Source organism: Artemia franciscana, unplaced genomic scaffold, assembly GCF_032884065.1.
Source record: "Artemia franciscana unplaced genomic scaffold, ASM3288406v1 Scaffold_1052, whole genome shotgun sequence".
Classification (NCBI taxonomy): Eukaryota; Metazoa; Arthropoda; class Branchiopoda; order Anostraca; family Artemiidae; genus Artemia; species Artemia franciscana.
The window spans coordinates 68,167-91,306 of NW_027062730.1; the positions used below are offsets into that span (position 1 = coordinate 68,167).

The 23,140-nt window shown below is 31.7% G+C and overlaps 1 long non-coding RNA gene across 1 annotated transcript in view; it reads right to left on the reverse strand.

The window, feature by feature from the left end:
- LOC136042301 (uncharacterized) overlaps positions 1 to 23,140 on the reverse strand; it is a 57,388-nt gene that overhangs the window by 12,501 nt on the left and 21,747 nt on the right. Inside the window, exon 4 of the long non-coding RNA XR_010621243.1 lies at positions 9,280 to 9,453. This is a non-coding gene — a long non-coding RNA (uncharacterized LOC136042301). The remainder of the gene's footprint in view (positions 1 to 9,279; positions 9,454 to 23,140) is intronic.

Below are 23,140 nucleotides of genomic sequence, written 5' to 3' on the forward strand. Positions count from 1 at the left end.
CAACTGGAAGTAAGGAGCAACATTAAAATTTAAAACGAACTGAAATTATTACACATATGTGGGGCTCACCTCCGCCTAATACCTCACTCTTTACGCTAAAGTATTTTTAGTTATTTCAACTGTTTATTCTACGGCTTTTGTGATTTAGGGGTTATTCTTAATGAATTGGGACAAAATTTAATCTTTAGTGTAAAGAGTTAGATACTGACGAGGGGATGAAGAACTCATATATGTAATAAAAATATGAGATTACAAAAGTTCGTTACGTAAGCTAATTTATAAGTTACGTTTATCTTTTACTAATAAAAACATTCGTAAAATATTAAAAGTTCTAATTGCCTTTTTAAGTAACCAAAAAATCACAGGGCAACTAGGCTTCCTCCACCGTTTCTTTTTTTCTCAAAATCATTCGATCAAAACTAAGAAAAAGTCATTTAGCCAAAAAAAAAAAAAATTAACTTGCAAATTTCGTGTTAATTATTCCTCTGCGGAGAACCAAAATCAAAGCATGCATTGATTCAAAAACATTCAAAAATTAATTAAAATAAACAAGTTTTTTTAGCTGAAAGTAAGGAGCGACATTAAAACTTAAAACGAACAGAAATTACTTCGTATATGAAAGGGGCTGCTTCCTCATCAGCGCCCCGCTCTTTACGCTAAAGTTTTTTACTGTTTTAAAAAGCAGAGTTGAGAGAAAGAGTCAAACTTTAGCGTAAAGAGCGGGGCGTTGATGAGGAAGCAGCCCCTTTCATATACGAAGTAATTTCCGTTCGTTTTAAGTTTTAATGTCACTCCTTAGTTTCAGCTAAAAAAAACTTATTTTTTTTTATTTAATCAAACAGTTCGTAGTAACGAACTGTAGCAAGGAGCGACCCGGCTCAATAGTAAACGAAACTCTAAAAAACGAAATTTTAATGCTAAAAGATACATCAAAAGAAGCGATTTTTTATGCTGATTTTCAATATATAAGTTTCATCAAATTTAGTCTTTGTCATCAAAATTTATTAGCCTGAAAAATTTTTCCTTATTTTTGAAAATAGGGGAAAACACCCCCTAAAGGTCATAGAATCTTAACAAAATTCCCACCATCGCATTCAGCGTATCTGAGAACCCTATATCAAAAATTTCAAGCTCCTATCTACAAAAATGTCGAATTTCGTATTTTTTACCAGAAGACAAATCACGGGTGCGTGTTTTATTTTGTTTTTTCTTTTCCCCAGGGGTAATTGTATCGACCAAGTGGTCCTAGAGTGTCCCAAGAGGGCTCATTCTAACGGAAATGAAAAGTTCTAGTGCCCTTTTTAAGTGACAAAAAAACTGGAGGGCACCTTGGCCCCCTCCCACGCTCATTTTTTTCCAAAGTCAACGAATCAAAATTTTGAGATAGCCATTTTATTCCAAATAGTCAAAAACCATAATACCCATGTCTTTGGGAATGACTTACTCCCCCACAGTCCCTAGGGGAGGGGCTGCAAGTTACAAACTTTGAACAGTGTTTACATACAGTAATGGCTATTGGGAAGTGTACAGACATTTTCAAGGGGATTTTTTTGGGGTTTTGGGGCTGGGGTTGAGGGGAGGGGCTATGTCGGAGGATCTTTCTTTGGAGGAATATGTCTTGGGGGAAGAGAAATTCAATGAAAAAGGCGCGGGATTTTCTAGCATTACTATAAAAAATAACAATGAAAAAATAAACATGAAAAAGTTTTTTCAATTGGAAGTAAGGAGTAGCATTAAAACTTAAAACGAACTAAAACGAACAGAGATCATTACGTATATGAGGGGCTCTTCTCCTCCTAAATACCTCGTTCTTTATGCTAAAGTATTTTTAGTAATTTCAACTATTTATTCTACGGCCTTTCTGATTCAGGGGTCATTCTTAGAGAATTGGGACAAAACTTAAGATTTAGTGTAATGAGCGAGGTCTTAACGAGGGGACAAACCCCCTTATATACATAATAAAAATATAAAAATATAAAAGTTTGTTACGTAAGTTAATTCTTAAGTTACGTATATTTTTACTAATAAAAACGTTCGTTAAAAATTAAAATATCTAGTTGCCTTTTAAAGTAACAAAAAAATGGAAGTCAACTAGGCCTCCTTCCCCACCCCTTATTTCTCAAAATCGTCTGATCAAAACTAAGAGAAAGCCATTTAGCCAAAAAAAGAATTAATATGCAAATTTAATTTTAATAATTTATGTGCGAAGAGCCAAAATAAAACATGCATTAATTCAAAAACGTTCAGAAATTAAATAAAAAAAACTAGTTTTTTTAACTGAAAGTAAGGAGCAACATTAAAACTTAAAACGAACAGAAATCACTCCGTGTATGAAAGGGGCTGTTTCCTTCTCCACGCCCCGCTCTTTACGCAAAAGTTTGACTCTTTGCCACAATTTTACTTTTTAAAACAATTAAAACTTTAGTGTAAAGAGCGGGGCGTGGAGAAGGAAACAGCACCTTTCATACACGGAGTAATTTCTGTTCGTTTTAAGTTTTAATGTTGCTCCTTACTTTCAGTTAATAAAACTAGTTTTTTTTTATTTTTGCATGTAAGGAGCGACTCTAAATCTTAAAACGAACAGAAATTATTCCGCATATGAAAGGGATTGTCCCCACCTCAACACCTCGCTCTTTATGATAAAGTTTGACTCTTTCTCACAACTAATTCTTAGAACAATAAGAAACTTTAGCTTAAAGAGCGAGGTATTGTGGAGAAGACAAACACCCTTATATACGTAATAACTTCTGTTCTTTTTAGGTTTGAATGCAGTTCCTTACTTTCAGCTGATTTTTTTTTCTTTTTTTAAAATAATGATAGAAATTATCTTCCCTCATGATAAATTCCTCCATGGAAGGATCCTCCGAGGTAACCCCCTCCCCAAACCCACATCCCCTCTCGACACGAAAAAGTCCCCCAGAAAACGTCTGTATACTTCCCAATAACCCTTGCTATATGTGAACAATGGTCAAAGTTTGTAACTTTTAGCCCCTCTCCGGGGACTCTAGACGATTAAATCGTCTAGAAAGATCTAATTATTAGGTTTTTTGACTATATTGAACAAAATGGCTATCTCAGAATTTCGATCCGGTGTTTTTGGGACAACCATGAGCGTGGGAGGGGGCCTAGACTCTCTCCAATGTTTTTGGTCACTTAAAAAGGGCACTAGAACTTTTATTTTTCGTTAGAATGAGCCCTCTTACGACATTGTAGGACCACTGGGTCGATATCATCACCCCTTGGAAAAAAAACAAAACAAATAAATAAATAAACACGCATCCGTGATCTGTCTTCTGGCAAAAAAAATACAAATTTCCTCATTTTTGCAGATAGGAGCTTGAAAGTTCTACAGTAAGGTTTTCTAATTCACAGAATCTGAAGATGTGATTTTTGTTAAGATTCAATAACTTTTAAGGGGTGTTTCACCCTATTTGCTAAAATAAGGCAAATTTTCTAAGGCTCTTAACTTTTGATGGGTAAGAATAAACTTCGGTGATTTCGGTGATTACTGAGACAGGTCGCTGCTTACTACAGTTCGTTACCAAGAATTGTTTGATAGTTTGTACCTAGCTTTTCCCCCTCTCCTACGTATTTTTTTTCCTCAAAATTATTTTATCAAAATTTTGGAATAGCCATTTTGTACAACATAGTCCAAATTGGTAATAACCATGTCTGTTAGCAAGATTTGACCTCCAAAATCTACTTGGAGGAGGCATCATCAGTTAGGACTTTAAGGGCATATTGCTGTAACACTTACTTTAGTTACTTTAAAAATATATTTTTTTTGGGAGGGGAAGAGATTATTTTTTTGTAGGGAGCCTAGAATGGAGAATTTTTACATGGAGGAATTTTCTCTTGGAGGAAGAGAATTTTCCTTGTTGGACAGCCGGGTAAGTAGCACTATTTATCACTTTTCTAAATATACTTTTTTTTTCATTTGGAAATGTATGACTAATTTTTAAATGGGAATTTCTTACGGGGCGGATATTTACTGGAATAATTTTATTCAAGAAGGATGACGAGATTCCTGTGATTATATCAGAAACTATAAGAAATAAAATAAAACCTATATGAAATTAAAGAGAATTTCTTAGAGGGAAGTGTAAGGGGGAAATTTTCTGTGAAGATGAAATGGTTCAGAGAAAACTTTAAGAGGAGAAGAGGAATTTGAGCTAGGGTGAACTTTTTGTTTACCTTAAGAACATTCAAGTGGAAGTTATTATCAGGGGGAGGGGGGAGAATTTTCACAAAGAAGGAAGAGTCAAAAGATATAATAACCATGTCTTTGAGGATTACTTAACCCCCAACAGTCCACTGGGAGTAGGCATTGCCAGTTTGGATCTTAAAGATCTAGTGCCGTCAAACTTACTTTAATTACTTTATGAACACATTATTCGAAAGGGGTAGGTTTCTCGAGGGAAATTAGACTCGAAAATTTTAAATGGAGGAATTATCTAATGGGGAAGGGAATTTTGTGTGGTTGGAAAGCTGGATAAGTAGTTCTGATTCTCAATTTTCTCAATATATTAGTTTCTTTGGAAATACATGACAGATTTTCAAGGGGAGAGTTTTTATGGGGGATGATTGCTAGGAAAAATTTCTTGTACTATACGAATACCTAGCGAACTTCAATATTTTTATAATTTTATTACGTACATGAGGGGGTTCCTGCCCTCGTCAGGACCTTGCTCTGTACACAAAAGTTTGAATTTTGTCCCAATTCTGTAAGAATGACCCCTGAATTACAAAGGCCGTTGAATAAATAGTTGAAATTACTAAAAACACTTGGGCGTAAAGAGCTAGGTATTGCGGTGGAGACGAACCCCCTTATATACATAGAAAAAAAAATCTCGTTTTAAGTTTTAATGCTGCTCCATACTTCCAGTTGAAAAAACTTTTCTTTTTTTTTCTCATTTTTTTTTTTAATAATGCTAGAAAATCCTGCGCCTTCTTCGTGGAAACTCTCTTCCCTCATGATTAATTCCTCCATGGAAAAATCCTCATACGTAACCCCTTCACATTGAACCCCCCTCCCTTGCCACAAAAAAGTCCCCCTGAAAACGTCGCTGCACTTCCTAATAACCATTACTATATGTAAACAATGGTCAAAGTTTGTAACTTGCAGCCCCTCTCCTGGGGACTGTGGGGGATTAAGTCGTCCCCAAAGACATTTTCGTTCCCAAAGACAAAACCCAAAGACAAAACCCAAAGACAAAGGTTTTTTCACTATGCTGAACAAAATGTCTATCTCAAAATTTTGATATGGTGACTTTAGGAAAAAATGAGAGTGGGAGAGGGCCTAGATGCCCTCCAATGTGAAAGGGAACTAGAGCTTTTAGTTTCCCTTAGAATGAGCCGTCTCATGACATTTTAGGACCACTGGGTCGATACGATCACCCCTAGGGGAAAAAGCAAAAAAAAACAAATAACAAATAAACAAGCACCTGTGATCTGGCTTCTGGTACCAAATACAAAATTCATCATTTTTGTAGATAGGAGCTTGAAACTTCTACAATAGGGTTTTCTGACACACTGAATATGATTCTGTAATTTTCGTTAAGATTCTATGGCTTTTAGGAGGTATGTCCTCTTAGGAGTTATATATTTACTCTATAGCTTGAACACGCCAATATTAAGATTTCCAATTTATTTAAAAATGCTAATCTCTTTTCCTCTCTATTTTTCTTAGACACCTGCTTTTTCTCCCAATTTCTGTTTATCTCTACTCTGTTTACCATTTTGTCACTTCTGAGTATAATCGTCTTTGCAACTGTCAGTAATTTTCTGGTCCTCTGTTTAAAAAAAACAGTATTTTACTGTAAAGGAATAAAAAAAAAGTATCTTGAGTTTTTACCTACTTTTTCTGCAGTTAAGAACCCTGTTTTTATAAAATGCTTATTTTTGAGTATGAAGCTTATGATTTATCTCATTACCTATTTATTCTACAGTTTAAGAACGAGTTTTTATACATATTATATTTTCTATTGTATTTCTTGCTCTATAAGATGTATAATGTTATTTTAAAAATATATCTTGAAAAATAAAGCGTTAAGCTTCCATTTTCTGATCTATTATTTAGACTATCTTTTTTAATTTTCTAAAATTACTTAGCAAAATCTGGGAAGAGTTAAAAAATGGTGAGCAAAACTGAACTTCCTTAGGATCAGGCATTCCTCCTTCCAGCTACACGATGAACCTCAAGCAAAAATACATGGCACACAAAGATTCATCCATGCATATTATATTATCAAAAATAAAGGGAATCTACATATGCTGTTAAAATAACTTAAAAATTAATTTTGATTTTATTTGATCTCTTTTATTAACTGTAATTGTTGTAAACTGTATGATCTTTAAGTGCAAATACAAATTTGCACCCCCTTTAAGACAAAAAAATAATTTAAACTTTTCTGAAAAGAAAGTATATCTGAAATGTTTTCACTTTTGTAATAAATAAAGAAATTGTTAAAACTTTAAGGAACAAATATAGGCATATGTTTAGGACAATTCAGGGGTTATTAATGGGTTATTCTTAAGGAATCGGAACAAAATTCAAACTTTGGCGTAAAGAGCGAGGTATTGAAGAGGAGAAAAACGCCTCATATACATTATTATTCCTGTTCGTTTTAAGTTTTATTGTTGCTCCTTACTTTTGTTAAAAAAAAAACGGTTTGTTTTGAAAATTAACATTTTTTATTTAACTGTTAATGTATTTCCTTTCACTCAATATTGATACTTTAGATATAATATGATACTCATAATACTTTAGAAGCAGTGTTTTTAATCTATAGCATGACAAATTCAATATTAAGATTTCCACTTTATTTAAAAATGCAAATTTCTTTTTCTGAAAAGACCCGAGCTCTCTTTCCCTATTTATCTTTATTTCTATTATCTGTACCTTTTTTTGCTTCTGACTATCATTTTCTTTGCAAATTTCTATAATTTTCTGGTCTTTTGTTAAAAAAAAATAATATTTTGTTGCACGAGGATATGAAAATGATACCTTCTGTTTTTACCTTTTTGACAGTACAATGTATAATTTTGAAAATAAAAGTGATATCTTGAGATCGACCCAGTGGTCCGAAAATAATGCGAGAGGTCTTCATGGAACAGAAATTAAAGGTTTTAGTCCCCTTTTAATGTGATAAAATTCTACATTTTAGGAACCTATATAATATGTTTTCTATAATATTTTTTTACTCTTTACGTTCTAAAATGTTATTTTTAAGAATGTAACTTCCAAAACAAAATGTTAACCTTCCATTTTGGGATCTATTATTTGGGCACCTTTTTAATCTTCTAAAATAACGTCGTAAAATCTAGGAAAAGTTCAAAAATGGTGGGTAAAAATAAACTTCTTTAGTATTAGCCATCCCCTACCCCATCTAAACGATGAAAATCAAGACATAGTACTTGACAAAGGAAGATTCATTCCTGTATATTAAATTATCAAAAATCAAGGGGGTCTACTTAATTTTGATGATATTCGAGTTGTATTGTTAACTGTACTTCTTGTAAACTATGTGACTCTTTAAGTGCAAATCCAAATTTGCCCCCTCTTTGAAGAAAATAACATAATTTGTTCTTTTCTAAAAAGAAAGCATAGTTGAAATATTTTCACTTTTATGAGCTCATTCGATTTCAAATCATAAGCCCTAGTTATATTGTGGAACAGCTAGAACCCCCCCCCAACCACGTCTCTATTTCCCCACCACCAAAAATCATCTTATAAAAATATTGGAATAGCCATTTTATTCAACGTAGTTGAAAGATCAATACACCATGTTTTGAAGATTACTTTACCCCCAATAGTTCACTGGGAGAAAGCATCGCCAGTTGGGACCCTCATGGCTTCTGAACAATAGACATAATTTGCACTTACCCCAATTCCTTCTAAAGACAGGTATTTAATTTGCACTTTTACGCTTTTACTCCAGAACCTTCCCCAAAAAAAAAACAGTCCACCAATGAATGGGACAAATAACATGGGAGATAACTTTGCAAGCCCCCTCCCTCACTTTCCCACAGATTGCCCAACAAATTCGGCCATCTTTAAGCACGAAGACTCGAAACAAGTCTCTCATTCCCTAGAAATACATATTTATAAAATTGAATAGTGGCCTGATACAGGGATGATTAGCTTTAATGCTTCAAAACATGTGATCTTTTTTTAACCCAATGAAAGGTGCCAAGTGAATACAGAAGTTTAATTTTCAAAAACGAAATTTGAACCTGAAAGGAGAGTCAACGAGATTTGTCTATTGGGGCTTAATTCTTCCATCAATCTTTCTTGGAACTACCCTTCTTTTTAGTTGTATTTTTTCTTAATAATGCACAAGAAGTTGTTTTACTCTATTGCCTGAAAACAGTAATATTAAGATTTGAACATTTACTTTTTCTCTTTTTTAGAGCCCCCCCCCCCCCCTTGTCTGCCTTTCTACCTCTTTTTTTGTCTGACTATTTTTGTTTCAATGCCATCTCTATATATTTCTTTACTTTTGAATAAACATGTCTTTGCAGCTTTCAATACTTTTTTGTCGTTCGTTGAAAAGCAGTATTTTGTCGTACATGGATATAAAAGTGATATCTAGAGTATTTGACTAGTTGTTCTATAGTTTAGAAACCAGTTTTGTAATGTATATATTTTTGGATATGAAAGCTATATCTTGAGTTCTGCTTCTTTGTTGTATTATATAAAAACCAGTTTTAATGTATATTATGCTTTATATATTAGTTTTTACTCTATAGGTTCTAAAAAATGATTTATAAGAATGTAAATTCCTATAAAAGTATCAACTTTTTTTCTTGTGATCTATTGTTAATATACCTTTATACTTATTCAAAATGATGTTGCACTATCCAAGGAAATTAAAAAAATTTTGTGTAAAGATGATCTCCTTGAGGATCACTCGTCCCTTTCCGAACCTATAAAATGAACGACAAACCATAATACTTGACGCTCAAACATTTTTTCTTATATATTATATTAAAACAGAATCAAAAGAGTTTAATAACATACTAAGTAAATTACTAAATTAGTTACTGTAATTGTTTTTAATTTTGTTGATCTTTTTTACAAGCTATATTTTGAAATAAACTTTGTGACTCTTTAAATTCAAATGCAAATTCAAACTCCCTTTGAAGACCTGAACATAATTTTTACTTTTATGAAGAAAACAAATATTTTTTTCCTATATTCAAGGCTTCAGGCACTTAATGGAATCTGATATACCAGTATTCTATTCCCCGGTTTTGACAACTTGAGGTTTTAAATACCTGTTCTACATTCTTCTGAAGTAGTCACAAAAAGAAAATTCTGGAAAAAAACGTCCCCATGAACATCGTTCCAGATAGAAGTGCAACGCCGGATGCAGCTCTTCCTCAAGGTTCTTAGCATTCCTCGTTTATATAATTGAATCGATGTCTTTACCTTAGGGTCTGCCATGATGGCTGAATGAAGGAGAGAAAATGTGAGAGAGCACGTTTAAGGGAGGAAAATTCATTTAGTATTAGAAAAAAGTCATCGACACTACTAAAAACCTTTCACTTAGAGGGTAGAGTTAGTCTTGTGTAGAGGTGCTCTATCATTGGTGCTCAAAAAGGAATTTTTATTTCGATATTACAGTGAATAGCATATTGAAACATGTAAATTTCGGTTTTTACAGAATCTAACACGTAGTATTTTACGATATTATTTTAGCCAAGAAACAAAAGCATTTTAATAATTGATCAGAAAATTGAAGGTTAATACCTTTTTTTATAGGAATATTACATTATTGAAAACAAATTTGCAAGGAGTGACTATTGAGTAAAACCTGCTATAGAACATACATTATGTCTAAAAACAGGCTTATAAACTATAGAAAAAAAAAGGTAAGGACTTCTGATATCTTGTTAATATTCAAAAATATATATTGCATAAAAACAGGTTTCAAACAGTATAGAACAAGTAGTAAAAATCCAATATGCCTCTTTTATTTCTGTGTTCGACGAAATGTACGAAAACAAAAAACGAGGAAATGTTGAAAAAACAGTGAAGTAAAGTCATAAGTAATAGAAATGATAAAGACAGCAGGGCGAAAAAGAATTTTTAGCTTTTTAAAGAGTTCTCAAAAACAATTTTTGGTGGGAATGATTCTTCTTTTCATGAAAATGCAAATTTTACATTTTTTACATAGGAGTTTGATTCCACTACAGCAAGTTTGCTGTAGTTTGGAGCAAGTTTGGAGTTTGATATATATATATATATATATATATATATATATATATATATATATATATATATATATATTTATCAGTAAAGTACAAATTATTTTCTGGTCTTAAGATGGAATCGTGGTAAGTACAAATTACAAATTATGTCTACAGTTTAGATGGCTTGAAGGTTGCCGGGCCTAATCATATTAATTTCTGCTTGTTTTTAGTTTAACTCGGTTTTTTATTCTAATATCCTTTTGTTTTTGGTTTTATTTATTTATTGAGGGAATTTTTGGTAGTTTTACGCCTGGAAGATTATATGACTTTTTTCCTGCTCGTCTTTGATTCAGTAGAGCTCTTTTCAAGCAGCCAGAGTTTCTTTTTGTTAATTTGTTTTTTTTCTTATTAACATAATCTTTATTACTTATGACTTTACTTCATTGTTTTTTCAACATTTCCTCGTTTTTGTTTTTGCACATTTCGTCGAACACAGAAATAAAAGAGACATAATGCATTTTTACTACTTGTTCTATACTGTTTGAAACCTGATTTCATGCAATATATATTTTTGAATATGAATAAGATATCAGGAGTCCTTATCTTTTTGTTCTATAGTTTATAAACCTGTTTTTAGACATAATGTATATTCTATAGCAGGTTTTACTCAATAGTCACTCCCTGCAATGTTGTTTTCAATAATGTAATATTCCTATAAAAAAGAAGGTATTAACCTTCTATTTTCTGATCAATTATTCGGGTGCCTTTGTTACTTTGCTAAAATAATATCGTAAAATAATACGTGTTAGATTCTGTAAAATCCGAAACTTACATGATTCAAAATACTATTCACTGTAATATCACGAAATAAATATTCATTTTCTATAAAAGCCGAAAATTAGTTAGCTTATAATCATAATAGCCATTGTCTTCAGAGTGATCATGTAACAACGTGACACTCTAATTATTCCAACGATTGAAGCGTAGACAATTTTAAACCATGACTATTCTATTTTCTTAGAAATAAACTAAAAGTTTGTATGGTGTATTTCTATACCATACCCAGGTAGGTATATTCAACCGTTCACACTTATCATTTTGACAGTTGTACCATAGAAATCCTCTAAAAAGTCCTAAAATTTTTCAATATCAAAATTAAAATTCTCAATTTGAACTGCTTGTTATCTTTATAGCTTAAATGGATGGAACGATCCACAAGTTTGATTATAATTATCTAAAATAGTGCAGTTCTTACATCCCATCAAACTCTAGACATTTTTGGCCCATTTTTTCACTATTGGCTCTTGTACTGATTGTTTCAAAGTAACATATATCTATAGATACATTCTTTTACTCTAGGTAACTCTTAAGAAAATAGTCTATTGGCTCCCTTAGGAACGTTGGAGTAATTGAAGCTCAAGAATTTCATCAAACCGAGCCTTTTTGCTTTCTTACTAGGGTTTATCAGGGATGTATCGTGGCTACTGAACTATTTAATTATGTCTAATAAATTATATGTTTTACTACGTTATGATGAAGACCGCTATTCAACAGAACATTTGCTTTATGTTTTGTGACAGAATTTTAAGTGATGTTGAATTCGCTGAAGATTTAGCGCTCATGACAAACAACTTCGAAGAACTTCGAGCAGTGCTTGCAGTTATGAGAGAACAAGCTTGAAAGGTTGGATTCAATATCAACCTGAGCCAAACAAAAAGTAGTCATGAAGAATGTCAATTACATCCTTCCTGTAACTCGTCCTACGAAGATGGGCATATTTAAGGGATTGTTCGGCTCAGTCTTACTCTATGGCAGAGAACCTTGACGAGTTACAACCAACTTTTTGAGCATGCTGGATTTAGTTCAAATCAAAGGACCAAAAAACAGCAGTAATACCTAAAGCAATAACAAACTATTTCATACAGGAGAGGTACTGCCACTTTCTAAATGACGCTAAAGTTTTTTAGTACTTTCAAAAGAGCTATTTACTCTAATTAAACAGCCTTTGTGATTCAGGGGTCATTCTTAAAGGATTTAAACAAATTTCGAAATTTAGCGTAGAGATCTAGGTATTAATGAAGGGGCAAACCCACTCATTAACGTAATAATTTTGTTTACTTTAAGTTTTAATGTTGCTTATTACTTTCAGATGAAAAACTAATTTTTACGTATTTAATTCATATTAAATGTTAGAGTAACTCATTTCACTCAATATTGTGTATTTTCAGTTGATACTTATTTATTTCTATATAATATTTTACAAGATATATTTTCAAACAGTTCGTGGTAACGAACTGTAGTAAGGAGCGACCCGGCTCAATAGTAACCAAAACTCTAAAAAATGGAATTTTGATACCAATAGCTACATAAAAAGAATCGCCTTTTAATGCTGATTTTAAATATATAAGTTTCATCAAGTTTAGTCTTACCCATCAAAAGTTATGAGCCTGCGAAAATTTGCGTTATTTTAGAAAATAGGGGGAAACGCCCCCTAAAAGACATAGAATCTTAACGAAAATCACACCATCAGATTCAGCGTATCAGAGAACACTACTGTAGAAGTTTCGAGCTCCTATCTACAAAAATGTGGAATTTTGTATTTTTTGCCAGAAGGCAGATCACGGATGCGTGTTTATTTGTTTTTTTGTTTTTTTGTTGTTTTTTTTGTTTTTTTTTCCCAGGGTTGATCGTATCGACCCAGTTGTCCTAAAATGTTGCAAGAGGGCTCATTCTAACGGAAATGAAAAGTTCTAGTGCCCTTTTAAAGTGACCAAAAAAATTGGAGGGCACCTAGGCCCCCTCCCACGCTAATTATTTTCCCAAACTTGTCAGATCAAAATTCTGAGATAGCCATTTTATTCAGCGTAGTCGAAAAACCTTATAACTATGTCTTTGGGGAAGAGTTACTCCCCCACAGTCCCCGTGGGAGGGGCAACAAGTTACAAACTTTGACCTGTGCTTACATATAGTAATGGTTATTGGGAAGTATACAGGCGTTTTCAGGAGGATTTTTTTGGTTTGGGGGAGGGGTTGAGGAGAGGGGGATATGCTGGGGGAACTTTCATTCGAGAATTTGTAATGGGAGAAGAAAATTTCCATGAAGGGAGAGCAGGATTTACTAGTATTATTTAAAAAAAAAAAACAATTAAAAAATAAAAGTGAAAAAGCTTTTTCAGCTTGAAGTAAGGAACAGCAATAAAACTTAAAACAAAAAGAAATTATTACCCATATGAGGGGCTCACCTCCTTCTAATACCTCGCTCTTTACGCTAAAGTATTTTCGGTAATTTCAACTACTTATTCTACGGCTTTTGTGATTCAGGGGGTCATTCTCAATGAATTGGGATAAAATTTAAGCTTTAGTGTAAAGAGCGAGGTACTGACGATGGGGCGAATCCCCTCATATATGTAATAAAAACATAAGAATACAAAAGTTCTTTACGTAAGCTAATTTATAAGTTACGTAAATCTTTTACTAATAAAAAGATTCGTAAAAAATTAAAAGTTCTAGTTGCCTTTTTAATTAACCAAAAAATCGGGGGGCAACTAGGCTTCGTCCCCCGCTCTTTTTTTCTCAAAATCATTCGTAAAAAATTATGAGAAAGCCATTGAGCCAAAAAAAGAAAATATCCAAATTTCGTTTTGATTATTCCTCTGCGGAGAGCCAAAATCAAAACATGCATTGATTCAAAAACGTTCAGAAATTAAATAAAAAAAACAAGTTTTTTCAACTGAAAGTAAGGAGTAACATCAAAACTTAAAACGCACAGAAATTACTTCGTATATGAAAGAGGTTGCTTCCTCATCAACGCCCCGCTCTTTACGCTAAAGTTTTTTACTGTTTTAGAAAGAAGAACTGAGAGAAAGAGTCAAACTTTTGTGTAAAGAGCGGGGCGTTGATGAGGAAGCAGCCTCTTTCATATACGAAGTATTTTCTGTGCGTTTTAAGTTTTGATGTTACTCCTTACTTTCAGTTGAAAAAACTTGTTTTTTTTATTTAATTACTCTATAGCTTGACCACACCAATATTAAGACTTCCAATTTATTTAAAAATACTAATCTTCCTCTTCCTCTTTATTTTTTCTTAGACACCTACTCTTTCTCCCAATTTCTGTTTATCTCTACTCTCTTTACCATTATCGTCACTTCTGAGTATAATCGTCTTTGCAACTTTTATTAATTTTCTGGTCTTCTGTTTAAAACAAAAACAGTATTTTACTGTACGTGGATAAAAAAATAGTATCTTGAGTTTTTACCTACTCTTTCTGCAGTTAAGAAACCTGTATTTACAAAATGGTTATTTTTGAGCATGAAAGTTATGTTTTATGTTTTTACCTATTTATTCTACATTTAAAAATGGGTTTCTATACAGATTATATTTTCTATTGTATTTCTTGCTCTATAAGATGAATAATACTATTTAAAAAATATAACTTTGAAAAATAAAGTGTTAAGCTTCCATTTTCTGATCTATTATTTAGACTATCTTTTTCACTTTTCTAAAATTACGTAGTAAAATCTAGGAAGAGTTAAATAACGGTGAACAAAACTGAACTTTCCAGAACCTTCTTCCAGCTACACGATGAACCTCAAGCCAAAATACATGGCACACAAAGATTCATCCATGTATATTATATTATCAAAAATAAAGAGAATCTACTTATGTTGTTAAAATAACTTAAAAATCAATTTTGATTTTATTTGATCTCTTTTATTAACTGTAATTCTGGTAAACTGTGTGACTCTTTAAATGCAAATGCAAATTTACACCCCCTTTAAGACAAAAGCATAATTTGCACTTTTCTGAAAAAAAAATATATCTGACATGTTTTCAATTTTGTTACTGTAATAAATAAACAAATTGTTAAAACTTTAAGGACCAAATATTACAATTTGTATAGGACAATTCAGGGGTTATTCAAGGGTTATTCTTAAGGAATTGGAACAAAACTCGAACTTTGGCGTAAAGAGCGAGGTATTGAAGAGGAGACAAACGCCTCATATACATTATAATTCCAGTTCATTTTAAGTTTTATTGTTGCTCCTTACGTTTGTTGAAACAAAAACAGTTTGTTTTGAAAATTAACATTTTCTGTTTAATTGTTAATGTAACTCCTTTTACTCAATATTCATTTTTTAGATATAATATGATGCTCATAATACTTTAGAAGAAGTTTTTTTAATCTATAGCATAACAAAGTCTATATTAATATTTCCACTTTATTTAAAAATACAAATTTCTTTCTTTCTCTATTTTTTCTTAAGACCCGAGCCCTCTTTCCCTATTTATTTTTATTTCTATTATCTGTACCTTTTTGTTACTTCTGACTAACATTGTCTTTGCAACTTTCAATGATTTTTGGTCATTTGTTAAAAAAAAATATTTTGTTGCACGTGGATATGAAAATGAAACTTTCTGTTTTTACCTACCTTTTCTATAGTTTAGAAACCTTTTTTAATACAATGTATAATTTTGAATATGAAAGTGATATCTTGAGATCGACCCAGTGGTCCGAAAATAATGCCAGAGGTTTTCTTCGAACGGAAATTAAAAGTTTTAGTGTCCTTTTAATGTGATAAAATTCTACATTTTAGGAACCTATATAAAATGTTTTCTATAACATGTTTTACTCTTTACGTTCTAAAATATTATTTTTAAGAATATAGCTTCCAAAACAAAATATTAAACTTCCATTATTGGATCTATTATTTGGGTATTATTATTGGGTATGTTATTTTTCTAAAATAACGTTGTAAAATCTAAGAAGAGTTCAAAAATGGTGGGTAAAAATGAACTTCTTTACTATTAGGCATCCCCTACCCCAGCTAAACGATGAAAATAAAGACTATTATATATTATATATATTATAATATAATATAATATATATATATATATATATATATATATATATATATATATATATATATATATATATATATATATATATATATATATATATATATAGAATATATATATATATATATATATATATATATATATATATATATATATATATATATATATATATATATATATATATATAATATATATATATATATATATATATATATATATATATATATATATATATATATATAATATAACTATTATATATATTATAATATCAAAAATCAAGGGGGTCTATACTTATAGTGTCAATATAACTTAAAAACCAATTTTGATGTTATTCGAGTTGTATTCTTAACTGTATTTCTTGTAAAGTATCAGACTCTTTAAATGCAAATGCAAATTTGCATCCTCTTTGAAGAAAATAACATAATTTGTACTTTTCTAAAAAGAAAGTATATTAGAAATATTTTTATTTCTATGAGTTCATTTGATTGTAAATCATAAGTCCTAGTTTCCTTTTTAACTGATCAAATACACTGCAAAACAGCTAGATCCCCCCCCAACCACTTCTCTATTTTCCCACCACCAATAAACATCTTATAAAAATATTGGAATAGCCATTTTATTCAACATAGTTGAAAGGTCAATACACAATTTTTTTTAGGATTATTTGACCCCCAATAGTTCAATGGGAGAAGGTATCACCATTTGGGACTTTAAAGGTCTAGTGCAATCAAAATTACTTAAATTACTTTATAGACATATTTTTGTGGGGGGGGGGTGAGATTTTTCTTGGGGGAGGATAGGAAAAATGATTTTTACATTGAGGAATTTTCTTATAGGGGAAGGGAATTTTGTGTGGTTGGGAAGCCAGATAAAAAGTACTATTTTTCACTTTTCTATCTATAGTATTTATTATTTGTTAATATATGACTGATGTTCAGGGGGAGTTTCTATGGGCGGGTGGGGGAGATAATAACTCGGAAAAATTTCTTCAAGAAGGAAAAGGAGAATCCTGAGAGCATCTAAACAATGATCAGATATAAAATAAAAAGTATATGAAAGCAAAGAAAATTTTCTAGAGGTAATTGTCAAGAAGAGATTATTGCGTGGATAGAATGGCCTGGAGAAAACTTCTAGAGGAGAAGAAAAATTAAGCTTGTGTGAACTTCTCGTGGAGAAATTATTCACACAGAAGGAATTTTCAATGGGGGGGGGGGGGATTTTCATGGAGATTAAAAGTGGTTATCCTGGCAGGATTGGAGATTAACAATTTTATATCAAATTACAATCTTAGCATTGATGTTTGCAAGCTATAAAATAAAAAGAAAAATTAATTTCTACTAAAAGTGAAAAGCAGCATTGAAAATTAAAACGAACAGAAACTATTTTATACAGGGGGAAGGGGGGCTATATCGCTGCCTCCCCTTTTTTAGCTGTAAATACCAGTGTCTGCCATTTAGGTCCAAATCTATACAAAAAAACAATCCTAAAACACATGAGCCAAGCATTTGTAATGAGAAGCTTATTCGAAGCACTTAAAAACAATAGTTTACAGATAGAAAGTTAGGAAGGGGAAGTCTAAATCAGAGAGAAAATTCTCTTTTCATTTTAAATATTTTTCCTTACACTCAGTACTGCGTGTTTTTCGTTGATTTGAATTCTTTTTTATTACTTTGCCTCTTTTGTATTTGCCTCTGTATTGTCTCTTTGCTATCTCTTTCTTTTTTGTAGTTCTAAATAACTTCGTCTTTGTGTTTTTCAATACCTTTTTGTCCTTTGTTAAAAAAACATTATTTGGTCATGCGTGGATATAAAAGTGATATATACAGTTTTTAGCTAATTATTCTATAGGTTAGGATCCAGTTTTTTACAATCTATATTTTTGAATTTGAAAGTAATATCTTGCGTTTTTACCAATTAGTTGTTTTATTCAGAAAACAGTTTATATAAATAATATATATTCTATATTATGTTCTACTATAACGTTTCTAAGACATTATTTAAAAGATTGTAACTTCCTATAAAAAGGATTAACCTTCCATCTTTTGATCTTTTATTCGGGTGTTTTGTTTAGTTTTTTCAAAATAATTTCGTAAAATCCACAAAGATTCAAAAAAAAATAAATTAGTAGAAATTACTCCTGCCAAAGAAGGACTTTTTCTGAGTGACTTTTTGCTGCAAAAATCATCTTCCATCCATCCCAATTATTCCACTTTCAGAGTCCTGTATCAGAGAAGATAAAAATATCTTCTATATGCGTAATTCCCTAAGACACTCATAGTACAACTCTAAAAGATCAAGAATAGGGAAAACAAGGTGAGCTGCACCTCTACAAATGACTAGCTCTACCCTCTGAATGAAAGGTTTGCAGTAGTGTCGATGACTTTTTTCTAATGCTACATGAATTCTCCTCCCTCAAACGTGCTCACTCACATTTTCTTCCCTTTATTCAACCATCATGGCAGACACTAAGGTAAGGATATAAATCCAACTATCTAAGCGAGGAATGCCAAGAACCGAGTTATTGAGGAAGAGTTGTATCCAGCGTTGCACTTCTATCTGGAAAGATGTTTATGGGGACGTTTTTCCATAATATTCTTTTTGTGACTACATCAAAAGAATGTAGAAAAGGCATTTGAAACCTCAAATTGTCAAAACCGGGGAATAGAATACTGGTATATCAGATACCTTCAAGTGCCTGAAGCCTTCAATATAGGAATAAAATATTTACTTTCTTCATAAAATTTAAAATTATGTTTGGGTCTTCAAAGGGAGTTTAAATTTGCATTTGCACTTAAAGAGTCACAAAGTTTATTAAAAATATAGCTAGTAAAAAAGATCAATAAAATTGAAAACAATTACAGTATTTAAATTAGTAATTTACTTAGTATGTTATTAGATTCTATTGATTCTGTTTTAATATAATATATAAGAATAAATCTTTGAGCGTCAAGTATTATGGCGTATGGTTCATTTCATAGGTTTGGTAAGGGACGAGTGATCCTCGAGGAGATCATCTTTACTCAAAATTTTTTTAATCTTCTTGGATGGTACAACATTATATAAGTAAAAAAGGTACATGAACAATAGATCACAAGAAGGAAAGTGGATACTTTTATAGGAATTTTCATTCTTTTAAATCAATTTTTAACACCTATAGAGTAAAAACTAATATAGAAAACGTAATATGCATTAAAACTGGTTTCTAAATAATACAACAAAGAGGCAGAGCTCAAGATATCACATTCATATCCAAAAATATATATATATTACAAAACTGGTTTATAAACTATAGAACAACTATTCAAAAACTTTAGATATCACTTTTATATCCATGTACGACAAAATACTACTTTTCAACAAAGGAAAAAAAGTATTGAAAGTCGCAAAGACAAGTTTATGCAAAAGTAAAGAAATACATAGAGATGGAATTGAAACCAAAAAAAGTCAGATGAAAAAAAGAGGTAGAAAGATAGACAAGAGGGGGGGGGGCTAAAAAGAGAAAAAGTAAAAGTTCAAATCTTAATATTACTGCTTTCAGGCAATAGAGTAAAACAACTTCTTGTACATTATTAAGAAAAAAACTAAATTAATTGGTAATTCCAAGAAAGATCGATGAACAAATTAATCCCTAATAGACAAATCTCGTTGACTCTCTTTTCAGGTTCATATTTCATTTTTGAAAATTAAACTTGGGTGTTCACTTGGCACCTATCATCGGGTTAAAAAAATATTACTTGTTTTGAATCATTAAAGCTAATCATCCTTGTCTCAGACCACTATTCAATTTTATAAAGATGTATCTCTAGGGAATGAGAAACTTGTCTTTAGTCTTCGTGCTTAAAGATGGCTGAATTTGGTGTGCTATCTTCGGGAAAATGATGCGGGGGGATTGCAAAGTTATCTCCCATGTTGTTTTTCCATTTCATTGGCGGACTGTTTTTTTGGGAAGGTTCTGGAGTAAAAGCGTAGAATTGCAAATAATATACCTATCTTTAGAAGTAATTGGGGTAAGTGCAAATTATGTCTATTGTTAAGAAGGCATGAGGGTTGACAGCCCTAACCTTGTTAGTTTCTGCTAGGTTTGAGTTTAAGTCGATTATTTATTGTATTATCTGTTTGTATTAGGTATTATTTATTCATTTTGATGACTTGTGGTAGTTTTACGCCAGGAAGATTATTTGATTTTATTGGGACCGCCAATAGGACAGCCTTGGTAGTAGAGCCTGATAAATGGTACTATTTATCACTTTTTTAAATATAGTATATGTTATTTCGAAATTTATGACTGATTATCTAATGGGGAGTTCTAATGGGGGATTTTTACTCAGATAATTTTTTTCAAGAAGGATGAAGAGATTCTGGGATTATATCATAAACTATAAGAAATAAAATAGAATCTCTATGAAATTAAAGATAATTTTTTAGAGGGAATTGTCAAGGGAAATTTTTTTGTGAAGATGAAATGGTTCAGACAAAACTTTAAGAGGAGAAGAGGAATTTGAGTTAGGGTGAACTTTTTGTAGGGAATACATTCAAGCAAAAGGAATTCTCAGGGAAAAGGGGGAAGAATTTTTACAAAGAAGGAAGGTTGATATCCCAGAGTAATTTGAGAATAACGATTTTATATCCAGTTACAAACTGAGCTTTGATGTATACAGGCAATAGAACATAAACAGCTGTATCAACTTATTAAAAAGAAAAAAAAATTCTACTGAAAGCAAAAAGAAACATAAAAATTAAAACGAACAAAAACTATTTTTATATAGGAGGGGTAATGCCTCTTCCTCAATCATAGCTGTATGAAGGGGAGTACTATATAAGACATAAAATTATTTTAATTCCTTTTAAATCTTAATGATGCTCCTAAGACTCAAAATTGCGTATTTTTCAGTTCATTTTTTTACTAAATAGTTTAGTAGAAGTGTTTTTACTCTATTGACCAAAAACGAAAATATTGAGATAGTTTCGTTTTATCTCTTTTAGATTCCCCCAGTTTTATCTGCCTCTTTGTTTGTCTCTCTGCTATCTGCACCTTTTTCATTACTTCTGACTAACCTAGTCTTTGTTAAAGAATATACATTTTTGGGTATGAAAGTGATATGTTGAGTTTTTATATTTTTGTTCTATTGTTTAAAAACCTGTTTTTATGCATAATATGTTTTCTATAACAGTTTTTAACTATAGATTCAAAATTTTTTCTTAATGAGTTTTACTTACTATAAATAGTATTAACTTACAATATCCTGATTAATTATTTGGGTGCTTTTTTTTACTTTTCTAAAACAATGTCGTTAAATTCATGAAAAGTTGAAAAAGTGTCCAATGAACGATAAGCCACAAGACTTGACTAACAAAGATTTATTCCTATATATTATAAAACAAAAATCTAGGGTATATATTTTAAAAGCTATTAAGACTTTTATTATAGCTCTTTTATTAACATTATTTCTGACAAACTTTATCATTTTTTAAGAGCCAGTGCAAATTTGTTTCCTGTTTGGAGACCAGAACATTATTTATACTCTATGGAAAGTAAGCACATTTTTTTTTCTTTAGTCACGGCTGAAGGTACTTAAAGGTTTTTGATATCATGCTATTCAATTACCTCGTTTTTAAGCCTCAAGGTCTTAAATTTCTGCTCAACCGTCTCTAAAATGTGTAAACTGAGGGGCTTGCTGCATTAAAGTAAGCAGAAAGATTGTTCCAGATAGAAGGGCAACGCTGCATGAAGTTTTTGCTCAAGTACTCAGTTAAGAGTGTGTCCTCCTTTAGATAATTTGATCAAACTTTGATCCTTCCTCATGTTGATCCAAACACTGTACCTATGGCTATATAAAGGGGGATGAGTGCAATAGACCTTGTTTGAGGGTGATGAATTCATTCATTTTTTAAAAACAGTCATCGACGGTGCATCAAGCCTTCCATTTAAATGGTGGACCGACTCGTGTATAGATGAACAGCTATTCCCGTTTAACCTTCTATGGATTTTTTTGGTGGTGCTATCAGTGTTATAGAGGCAGCAGGATATATTGGGTATCCTGATTTAGCTGAGTATCTGATACACAACATTAAAACTAGGATAATTGAGCTGAATGGAAAAAAGATTCCTGCGGCAAAAGCTGTTCTGAGCTCACCCTGGTTCAAAGTGGTTATTCCAAGAAAAATTGGTGAAGAAATGAATACCTAGTAGATGAAACTCGTCCGCTCTCCTTGCAGTTTCATTGTTGAAAAAGAATTGGGGTGTGCAAATGGCACAGTTTTTCGGATTTTAAGCAACTTCTTTGTTTTTGATGCATTAAAGTTAATCTTTCATGTATCAGACTATTTTTCAATTTTGTAAGGATATTTGAAGCACGTTTTGTTTCATTCAGTTTCTGGATGGCTGAGTATGTCATGCTATGGTCGGAAAAGTGTTTCGAAGATTATGCAAGGTGGTCTCCCATGTAATTTATATGGATAAAGTGACGTGTAGGTCCCAAAACACTGCCCTTGGGAGCCCCTGCTTTCCCTTAATTTTCATGGAAAATTAACCAACTGAGGACATCCAACAGTGAACGATCGGAAAGAAAGCTCTTTATGAAATCAAGAAAGGAAATAATAAATAAAAAGAGAAAAATTAAATAGGTGAGAAATGAGGATTTTGTCATCCAGTAGCAAAATAAGAAGACGAGATTCAAGTAAATATTTCGACAAGGACCTCCACCAAGTCATGTACGTGTTAAAGAATGGAATCTTTTTTCTCTTCGCTCTTGATGAAAGCCAACACTTGCATGCCTTTTGCTTTTCTAGCCTTCTTAAACTGGGGAATCACATAGGTCATTAAATAGGTAAGAAATGAGTATTTTGTCAGCCAGTAGCAAAATAAGAAGACGAGATTCAAGCAAATATTTCGACAAGGACCTCCACCAAGTCGTCCACAGTGCACAAAAAGAGAAAGAGGAAAAATACAAAAAGCAAAACAAAATCTAGCCTTGTGAAGTGAACTCTGCAAGAGGAGAAAAGACAAAGCTCTTTATCACTCTTACTGGTACTGACACATAGTAACCGGTTTTAGAACAAGTATAACATCAATAGATTTGTGGAGAAA